Genomic DNA, 11,313 nt, shown 5'->3' on the forward strand with positions numbered 1-11,313 from the left:
GGCTGAAGCTGCCGTAGTGTTGTCAGCTTCTGGGGGGCTTCGCCCCCCAGACCCCCCTTGAGGGGGAGAGCTAACAAATGCAAAGCGGCAGCAACAAAGCTGTTGTGCAGAAAATTTAAATGAAAACGAACAAATCAGAAAGTGATATGGAAAGAACGGTTTGTGGAAATGAGCTTTCACACGCTTCCGAAGATTGATTTCGCTCAGGTGTTTTCTCTATGAACTGTGTCATGAGTTCTTTGACATCGACAGTGTTTTGGTGGACATGCACTAACGCAAGATGAGTAAGTCTTTTTTGTGTCATTGAGCTTCTCAACCACGTTTTCAGGCGTCTAGAGCCAGAGGCGCCGGAACAGTTTTTGACTGGGGGGGGGGGCAAGATTATAAAAAAGGTCACTTTTGTTGCTAAAGGCCAATTTTTTTAAAGTTTTAAGATAAAATATAGCGACAGCCCACAATGCTCATCCATCAGCTGGTCATCGAGTAATGATTCAAGTGTCTTGTAACTTATACAAAGAACAATGGCACGGAAGGGCATCATGCTATGTTATAATGATGTAGGCTAACCTACTGTGATACAGAATTTTGTGTCGTGAATATGACTTTGAGGCAGAAATGAAAGATTATAATTAGGCTAAAAGCGAATAGCTGAAATTGTTATATCGCATTGCAAAATGTGCAGTAGCTTATATGACAATGAAAGAGCACTATTGCTCCCCCTGTTTTCGGCGCCCCTGTCTAGAGCAGAAAAAGAACGTTCTGATGATGCAGCTCAAACCGAGAGGCAAAGGGCAGAGCTCCACGAATTTTCGCATTTCTTTGAAAAGGTCTCGTGTTTGAGGGTGTAGTTGCGATAGTATCTCAGCAACCTTTTGAACGGATTTCGCGGTTTTTCCACATAACATCGTTGAGCAAAGTAAGTTCCGTTTGTAGGCGATCTTTTTTGATGGCATCGGGTAAGCTGATCTCAGTATCAGATCTTTCCTAACCGTTTGAACAGCTTAGAAGGGCCTTTCTATCTGTATGCTGCTGTAAGCAGATCCGCCTGGTCGAATCTTCGATCAAGCTCAATTTGAACCGAATCAAGGGCTTCGATGTAGGCCTTATTGCGTTTCCACGCTCCTTCTCCCGCAGACGACAAAGCATCCGATTCCTCTGTGTTTCGAAATCGAGTTTTGCTCACTCGGGGATCCTTTGGCGTCTTTAGGTTATTGGCAGACGCAAAGACGTTCGCTGCTTCCATAAGCTTGGAAACGGATTCATCTTTACTGAGATTTTTGATCCGTTCGCCGAGAATGGTGATTGATTCCAAAGCTGAAGAAGCAGAGATCTTTTTGTTTTGTAGCTGTCTAGCGACGGTTCTGCAGGCTGAAAAGCTTCGCCGCTGCAGATGATCGCAAAATAAAGCCGCATCGTGCGTGCTTGTTTTACCAAGCCGAATATGTTTGCACGTGCGTCTCCTCTCATTGCATTATCTTCTGTCATGTCGATCAGATATGACAAAGCAATATCATGTATTATTGTAATGTTCAGAAGTACGCATGGAAGTTAGATATTGCAGAATGATGTCCAATAAACGATGGACAGCCGTGTTAGTAGGGAGGGTGGGTAGTAGGCCTACTGCTACTGCGAGGTATAGCTCCTTGTGATTAACGACTCTTTATTGCGAATGATGATCGCGACCACACGTAACAGGAACTCGATTCATCGTAGCAATTATTGTTCAATTTTTTTTTCTGAAAATATGTTACCTTAGATTGTAAGAATTTTGTAGGGGAGGCTGAAGCAATTATTGAAAATTTCAGGGGGGCTGAATTTTCTCTAGGGGGGCTGCAGCCCCTTGAGCACCCCTACTTCCAGCGCCCTTGCCTGCAAGGGTGGGCAAGTAGGCCTACTCTGTTAGAGTTGGACGTAGGCATCCAGTCGCAGTAGGTTACCCAATGCGTCGTTGAATTGCCGGTTGATGAGGCGGGTATGGGGTATAATTGCAGAGCAGTCTCGCAAATTATCGTTAAACTTCAGAGAAAAGATTATGACTCTGAGTGTAGTAGCCTGCAAAGCATGTTTGTCTCATAGATCTTTTGTCATCTAGCGGTCTAGCCTATAGTAAATGATTCGGTCTACCGTTAATTTTGGGTATATTGGCTTTCTTTGCAGCAAACAGCCAGCTTGTTCACGAACCAATTGCGTAGGACAAATATTTTTTGTTGTGCTGCTACTGTGAAGATGAGCTATAGTTTCACTAAATATGTGAAATACATTTATTAAAGTTTTTTTTTTTAGATCCTAATTCGCAATATGTTTTATCATGCTGCTTTAGTACTTCTTGCAGCTCAGGCTGCATTATCACAAGAGGTGTTGCTAAACATGACAACAGATCTCACAAGCACTCCGTTAAAGGCAATGCCTGAGTTTCCTTGTCAATACGCTCCTGGATTGAAAACTGGAAAAGACGCACGTGTCAGGCAATGTTGCCATAATTTTTTCAATCAGTTTTACCACCATTGGTTTAGCGGTAACTATTACTTTACAACCTTTCTTAAAACGTTGAAAGAATGGAATTGTCCACAGTTTGAAGATCAATGTAGAAAACGAACATTTGCTTACACTCCACTAGCAAACTTAATATACGACAGATTTTGCAATTCAACAACACTGTTAAAAAAATGTGAAGCCACAATATTTTCTTCTCTTCGTATAAACCAGAGTATTGATGACGAATTAAAAAGTAATTCGTTATATAGCAACGATTCTTGGTTTGCGTGGGAGCGCTTAGTATCGACTGCAAATTTCTCCATTGAAGATCAGTTAAATAGTCCTTGCGTGCAAATTGCAATGTATGACAATGTGAAAGGAGGGTTTGGAAACTATCACGAAGTCATCAACATTCTGTTACCTTTTTGTGGATTCAGTTTGTGTAGCTATGGAGGTAAAACAATGGAAGACCACGAAATATCCAACTGGAGTTGCATGTCAAAACAGTAAGAAGTAGGCTATGGGTTTATTTAGTAATGTATGCTGGTACTTCACAGTGAATAAGCGAGCGAAATGCTTTGCCTACAATTCTGTATAGCGCATTATAAAACAAATGTGTATGTAACAACGGAAATGGGACAAATGTTCTGTCGTATTTATACATGTAGGCCTACCTGTTGCAGAAAACCTAGGTGTTGCTTTCAGCACTTTATATCACAAACAGTTTTACCTTAGGCCTAACTAATTAAATCAGTGAGTGCAAAGTCGAGCAAAATATAGTGGCTCTTATTGAGAGCCTTCTGCAAAACCATAGAAAACATAGGCTAAACTCTTTTCTAAACTGTGCAATTTACAATACAGTGCTAGCAAAAAAAAATCTTTAGATTCAGTCGGCAAAAAAACACTTTACATGTAAAATCTGCACAAGTTCTTAGCTTACTGTTCCGGCCAAAAGCATTGCGTCCCAACAACGCTTAGGCTATAGTTACATCACTAGCTCCTCTCTGGCTACACTTCAACGTAAAGCCATTGCTCTGCGTGCCTATAGTGTTGCTTTACAGCGTTGTAAATAGTAAGGTCGGTGGAATCGCACAATATTTTTCATTTTCTCAAAGTTTCGATATCTTGCAAAAATTTTTTCAAAAACTAACATGAGTCGAAAGAAGAAGCAAATGAAAGAAAAGTTTCGTGTCTCGACTTTGTTAGAGAAGGGAGATTCTTTGATTGCTGTAGCCACTAGCCAGAGATATTAGGGTCTCTAGAGAGGCAATTTATCAATTAAAAAGGTGAGATATTCAGTCACTGTAAAGAGTTTAATTGATAAATTGCCTCTCTGGAGACCCCAATATCTCTAGCTATAGCAATCAAAGAATCTTCCTTTTCTAACAAAGTCAAGGCACGAGATTTTTCTTTTATTTGTTTTTTCTTTCGAACCATTTTAGTTTTTCAAATTTTTTTGCAAGACCTCGAAACTTTGAGAAAATAAAAAATATTGTGCAATTCCACCGACCTTACTATTCACGATGCTGTGTAAAGCAACATTAGGAACGCAGAGCAATGGCTTTCCCGTGAAGTGTAGCCAGAGAGTAGCTAATGATGTAACTATAGGCTAAGCGTTGTTGTGACGCAATGCTTTTGGCGGGCACAGTAAGCTAAGAACTTGTGCAGGTTTTACATGTAAAGTTTTTTTTTGCCGACTGAATCTAAAGACTTTTTTTGCTGGCACTGTATTGACCCTCACTTTGTTCAATTGTTTTTCTCAATTATCACACAGTTAGGCTACTACTATAGTGCTTTAAAAACACACTAAATAAAATTTTCAAACGGGAATTAAGCATTAAAATGCGTAAACTGAACATTCAAGAATAGATTTTAAAAAAAATTACCGAAAATAATTGTTTTCAATGGCACTGGCAAGGCCCAAAGTCCAATGTTTCATTTATTTTTAATTTTTTTCAAAATGACCAAAAAGTAGAAACACTGCTCGAGAATAGGTCACCGTCGACAGCAATAACAAAAGCCACGTTACCACATTTGATGTTTTAACATCAGATCTGATCTTTTAAGCAGACTGTCTGATGTTTTGATGTTGAAATCTGATGTTTTGATGTACATACATACTGTACATTTCCTACAGTTAAATCGCCCGCTGTAACAACTATTGCTTGATCAGCTGATTGCTAGTCTATAGTGACATAGACTGTACAGTCTCACGCTTTGCTGCTCACGCCCATTTTCGTTTTTAAAGTTCTGACAAAAGCACGCGCGGAATGCTGATCAGACCGCAGTTAGGCAGTTAAGCAAAACGCTGTTGGTCTGCAATTCTGATAGTGGGCTAATAAAGCTATAGCCTAAATTTATTTGTTTTTGTTTTGTAACATTTTCTTTTTTTTATTTTCCCTTTATATCTTAAATTTTTCTGAAGGTGTTGCGACCGTGCCAAATTTTTTTTTCAACTCAATAACTTACTTCGGTCACAAGCACGTTTTAACGTTCGCGTTTTGTCGCTTCTACCCTTTTCTCGACCTTTGCTATGTTGACGTGTATTGTTTTGATATGATGGTCAGAAATAAAAACAACTGAACTGAACTGATAGACCTGAAATTTCTTTCTGCTTTAGCTAGCCTACTATGTCTTTATAATAATAAGTGAGAATTACTGTCTTATTTGCTACAATAAGTAGGCTAAGTGGGTTTCAGTTTGTAGTTTTTTTTTTTGCTTCTTTACTTATGAAAGCAATACAGCCTATCACTTATGGCCTACTTGCACTGAATATGAATCAACTGAAGTAGGCTAATAAGGTGGACTGCCATTCAATCAGGGCCATAGCCTAACTTCGTCAGTTGGGGCTCCGATAGAATTATGAGGCCTCCATTGACTATTTGTTTCTGTGCTTAGGCTATTATAGAACGTAGATACGAGTAGCCTATGACATATGTAAAGCTCGCACGAGCTACATACCACGAAACACCGGTGTCTAACTATCTATTGCTGTCAGTTCTTGGTACAATCAGCTGTTGACAAACATTATTGTTACTATAAGCTTACGTTGTTTTGGCCGCTGTTTGGCTCAATTGCCCAACGGGTCAATCTACTGATGAAGACGTTAGGGCACACACTTCGCATTTGCCCAAATTTATCTAATAAAAACTAGATTTTCGCAGAAGTTTGGTGATTACTTTAGATATGAAATCGAAGCTACGTTTTAATCTTTTTTCCACCACAGAAGGATTTCAATTATTTGTTTGTTTGTTTAGCCTATCCAGTTTCACATAAGCCACCCAGTAAAGTTGACATGAAGTCCAGTAATAGGCTAGCCCCTAATCATGTTTTTTTTTTTTTGCTTCCATTGCAACAACATATAGAGTAGGCTAGGCTACGTGCCTACGTAGCCTTCACTGCGATCACAAATGCAACACAATAAGAAGCAACAAAGAGATATATAGCCTAGCTGTCGAGTCAGCTGCTATCCTTATTTTAGCATGCCACTTAAGTGTCTTTGCCGAGACACAGGAGGAGGCAGACAAACTCTGGAGCGGTGTCGAAGAGACGTCCTTTACGAACGTCGAGTAAATGTTCTCACCACTCAACCATGCAATCGCTACATTACTATAAATTGTTTGTAGTTAATTAGAGATTTATAATGTTAGAAAATTTACTAAAATTTTAGGCAACGGTTAGTAGGCTAATAATTTAATAAGATTGTATTAGTCTAACCAAAAAGTATGGTATTGGGGATTCCAATTGTGCTATAGTCCAATTTAAAATGAATGCGTGTGTGTTGCAAACTTGTGATGTGATTATTCCTATTTCGACAGAAAGTAATAATTGCCAGAAATACATAGGCCTATGCTGTCTCATTCTGTGTCAATATATTAGTTCCATAAGAATAAAAGAAGCCGAAATAAACAAACATTAAGATGCTAGAAACCTGGAGTGACCAAAAGCATAGGGTAAGCTTGGACAAAAATGCTGCACGAAAAAAATATAAGTGTAGATTCTAAATGAAATGATGACACATTTAGGCTACCTACTTTAGATGTTAACTCAAATTTTTGCAATGAAATTTATCAATGCGAGGTCCTTTCGTTCAGTTCAGAGGTCCCGTGCAGTAGGCTATAGCGCTGTGCCGGCGGTAGTTAGGCCTATGGGCTAAAGCCCTGTAGTAAATTCAATTGTTTTCTGAAAATAAATAACTTAATATTGTAATACAAAATTGACGACTAAAATGAGCGATGGTTCGATCAAAACGTTCAAAAACTGTGCTTCGCTACTACGATTTCAGTTCTTGAAGTGGTTTGTCTTCAACGTCACGCTTCATTGGTTGGCTGCGGAAAAGGTCTATTGTACAGCAGCAGCCTTTATGATGCATTGTAGAGTAAGTTAAAAAAAAAGCTTACTCGCACTATTGACGTCAGAAGTTCCTTCGAGTTTAGCCTATTACTTTTTTATTTTTGTTTAATTCTAACTCCAATAGCCCATAATCTGAGGAAAAATAGGCCTACCATAATAACTAGTTCATGAACATAATAAATAACGAGTTCATGAGTTTTTCTCAACTTTATATTTAATTAAAGCTAATTATAACAGTTGAAGTCCACCATAGTGGTTCAACCAAAAAAACATTAATAAAAATGCAGTTTTGTATGTTTATTGTTGATTATTTGTTGCACATTTGGAGTTAGGAAAGAAAATAATTTAAAATTCTTTCATATCAAGCTAAAATGAAATGAGTGGCGGTCACCACCTGGTTTGCAGTTTTTGTTTCATTTATTTTTTACTAACCTTGATTGTACTTCTTGTAGATGCAAGGTCAGCAACGTCATTGCGATGATAGTGGTGGGAATACTGTGCATTACAGTAATAATCGCCAATCTCACTGTACTGCATGTCTTATCGCATTACAGAAACTTGCGGAACAGTCAAGCATATTACAAGGCATCTTTGGCTATTGCAGACTTGCTTGTTGGTCTTATCGTTTTACCAAACTTTATTGTTAGCGAAACAAATATTTTTTTTACCCGCCATTCTTTGGGAGAACTGAAAACTGTGGAAGGGTATTTGGTAAACAAGACAAACTCAAGTCAATATCTTTCTTCCAGTGTACAAGTTAGATCAAGTGGAACAAAATTTATCGATAAAATGTCGAAGCCATATTTGCATTTTGTTGGTTTTTTTACTACTGTTTCTTTGGCCGTTTCCGTCTATACACTGATGGTAGCGACATTTGATAGATTCTGGGCGGTGTTTCGGCCGATGCGGTTTATCAAAAACCAATCAAAAAGAAACGCAAAATATGTTTCTCTCATACTGTGGTTGATGGCGTTTCTACTCGCGTCTTTGCCGTTTTACGTGTCCGATTTAGATTATGGCGTAGTTGCTTCGGTGCTAGTATGTTTTAGTGGAACAAAGGCTGCAATTTTTTACTTTATTGCTTTTTTGATTCCTTTGCTTGTAGTGTGGGCGGCCACAGTGGCTACTTTTTGTGTTTCTAAAAAAGAAGGCATTCAAAGACGGATACTCACTCGACAAAACGCGGAAAAGAAATTGCATAAAATGGAATGGAAATTAACAAAAACCCTCGCAATCATGGTACTGGCCTTTTCCTTTTGTATGATGCCAGTTATAATAGTGACTATAATTCCTTTTTTGCAGCAAGATGTTTACATTTTTGCACCAGAGACATTAAATCCCTCTTCTTTGCTAATTCACACATCACTGGAATACATTTCAATTATAATTCTGATGAGCAACAGCCTATGGAATTGCTTGATCTACAACATGAAAAACCGTGACTTCAATCGAGCCAGCAGGCAATCATATGGAAATTTAATGCGAAAAATAGAAATGGGATTTTCCATGAAAAGATCGAACGACGAAACGCTGTCTTCATCCTTAAGAGGTCATCGACGTAAAAGATTCTCATCTGCCACTCCTGTGACAACTGAATCAAAAATGTAGGTCAACCTAATTTGCCCTACATCTAAAAAACTCACCAATCCGGTGAACGTGGATAACTGTATTCCGGTAAAGCAACTCGTCGAAAGCCAGTACTTAGATGGTAGCCACAACATTAGTGGAAATTCACAACGTTAGCAGAAAATCGTCACATTTTCTTTACTAAAAAACACAGAAAAATCGAATTTTCTTTTCGTAATTACCCGTTTTCGATAATAAAAACAAAACCTAGATAGCCTATGTTCAGTCGCCTACAGTTAGAACATCACAGTTGTTTGCCACTTCCATGTTATTTCAAGTTCGTTTATTAGCTTACTTTTATATTGGGCGGCAGGCAAGTAATTTTACTGATTGTGCCCTCTACATTTTAATTGTGAATAGCCTAATTAAGTTTTGTTGCTGTGCAAATTAAAGATTGATTTATAAAACTATTTCACCAACACAAATATTAAAAATTTTCATCAAGCTACTTTCTCCTCTTATTCGTGGCAAATTTGTGTGTATTAGTTTATTCTTTGTCTGTTTGCACCAGCAATACAAAAATGAACATAAATTACTGTAAGGCTAGGGTTATTAGCGGTGTTGTAGCCTATTGAAAGGAGATAAAAGAACACAGTATCGTATCCAAGAGGCACTCGGTCAAACGCCTCACCTCTAAATATAGAAAACAAAAAAAGCATGCAATTTTTGTTCATGTTTACAAAACGTTTTCGCTCTCTCAATCAAATTCACAACCTAACTGGCGGGATAGGGCACGCGTGTTATCAATAGGCCTACCGGATATAAGGCGTAGGCTATGTGGCTCAAAACCTCAGAACAAAAAGCGACATTTCGAAGTAAACACAATGCTTACGCAACCAAAATTAACATTACCTACCATTTCAGTATTAGAGGAAGTAGCCTATGCAGTGAAATGTAATATTCTGTATACTTTTAAAAAATGTTGAAAAATTTCTGAGAGATTTGAAAGGTTATGCAAAACATTATAAGCGAGAGTCAGAAGAAGTGGGACAAAGAATTTTAAAAAATCGATAAAATTCATTCTGCGCTTCTTGCGTTAGAATGTGTTTTTGGTTTAAACTTTTGCTTTGTCGTTGGCTCATCAAACATAAAAGCAGATCACCAAGAGGCAAGAAAACGAAGCAGACTGCCAAGACGATGGTATGGCATGACAATATCAAGGTATAGACCGAACTCAGTTTGGCGCCACTGGGTGAGCTAGTTTAAAACCTTGACTCATAGAAGCAGATGACCCGTGTTGATGCGCAGTCTGCTTGAGGCGGAGATGGCGACTGAATATAAAACATTGCGCGAGCATGTTAAAAAATAAACCACCGAAAAAATTATACCATACATTTAGCGGATGGGGTACCAGAAAGTAGACTTGGGAGATTGAACATATCATTGGGTGAACTGAAACGCAAAGGATAAAGTTGGATATAGTTAAATTATAAATTTGTAGCTTCGAGCAAACATCGCTAACATGACCTCGTACAGTAAAATAAAAAATAACTTACTTCAAAAATATTGACAATATACGTCAAACAGCAACCAGATATGTAATACAAGCTTGTGTTATGCAAAAATCAAAATACTGCAGTGTTGTTATAATACATTGAAATCCTTTGAGATTTCAAGGTATCAGATCTATTTTTCAGATCTTTCAGATCTATTGTATCATCAAGAGGAGTGATGTACGAACATCAACATGCAATATGTGATATCATTATTTTTACACCAAAAGTGGGCAACATTTTTGCACGCGCGGATCAAACAAATTAGTGCTTTTGCAGAGGCAGGCCGCAACGGTGGTCATGCAATAACATAAGAGTGTGCAAACTTCAAATATTTCAATTGATATTTGGTCGATATGAAATCTGTTCTCGCATCAGACGTATCTAACCATAACAAAAGTATGCAAACAGTGTGCCATCAACGTTGAAGTCGGTACAAGTGTAGCCAAAATACAAACTAGCACAAAAGGATAAGGACAACATAGCCTAACCAAAACATAACTCTTTTCTATTTTGGGACATATAATTTTCGGACCTGCTAAAATTGCATTTTATGCATATTTTTTGTTAGATCAATAACGAAATGGGAAAATAGTAGAACGTTGGAAGCAACACTCAACCCATCTCCACTCCAAAAGCAAATCGAAAAACCCAACTCACGCCATGTATTCTGAAATATCTAAAACGGCTTCTTTGGCTCTTTCAGTCGGATTTTTTAATGGGTAATGCTGCTTTATGCACCAAAAAGAAACCAAAATACTACACGCCAGGGGCGTATCTTCAATGGAAGCAAGGAAAGCATTGCTTTCCTTGTCAAAATTGAAAAAGAATCGGCAATATTTTCAGTAAAACGATTTCGTAATTTCTATACCTGAATACGAATTAAAACAGCTTGTAGGCCTAACTCATGACCCCGTATGATTTCAGCTCGGTTTTACGGTTTCAAGCTTACTGAAGCAGAGGTTCGTACCGTATCCCTTGCTCTCGTTTTTACTGAAAAAAGAGACGAAGGAAAAAGCAGCGCAAAGTTTACGCGATTTACGTTTCTTTTAACTAATCTCTGGAGCACTTTCTGAATCGCTTACTCCGTTGGGTATTGTACGGGTACCTAAAATCCTAAAGAGAAAATCCAACACGCTGTTCAGAGTTATATTGACCTCGTAAGGAAAAGTTTGAGCCTATTTTTAGCTTTACACTGTTATTCTGGCTGGATAGACTTCGGCATAGGACAGGATATGTGAAGTCTAGGCTAGACTTGACTGAAAGGAATACTGGTTTAAGCTACTACAGCAATAGGTGGCTGTAACTGGGCAGTTTAATTTCATGTAAAGGCTTTTGTGATTGCGGTAACTTAAAATAAAAAAAT

This window comes from Aplidium turbinatum, chromosome 5 (genome assembly GCF_918807975.1).
Source record: "Aplidium turbinatum chromosome 5, kaAplTurb1.1, whole genome shotgun sequence".
NCBI classification, from domain to species: Eukaryota; Metazoa; Chordata; class Ascidiacea; order Aplousobranchia; family Polyclinidae; genus Aplidium; species Aplidium turbinatum.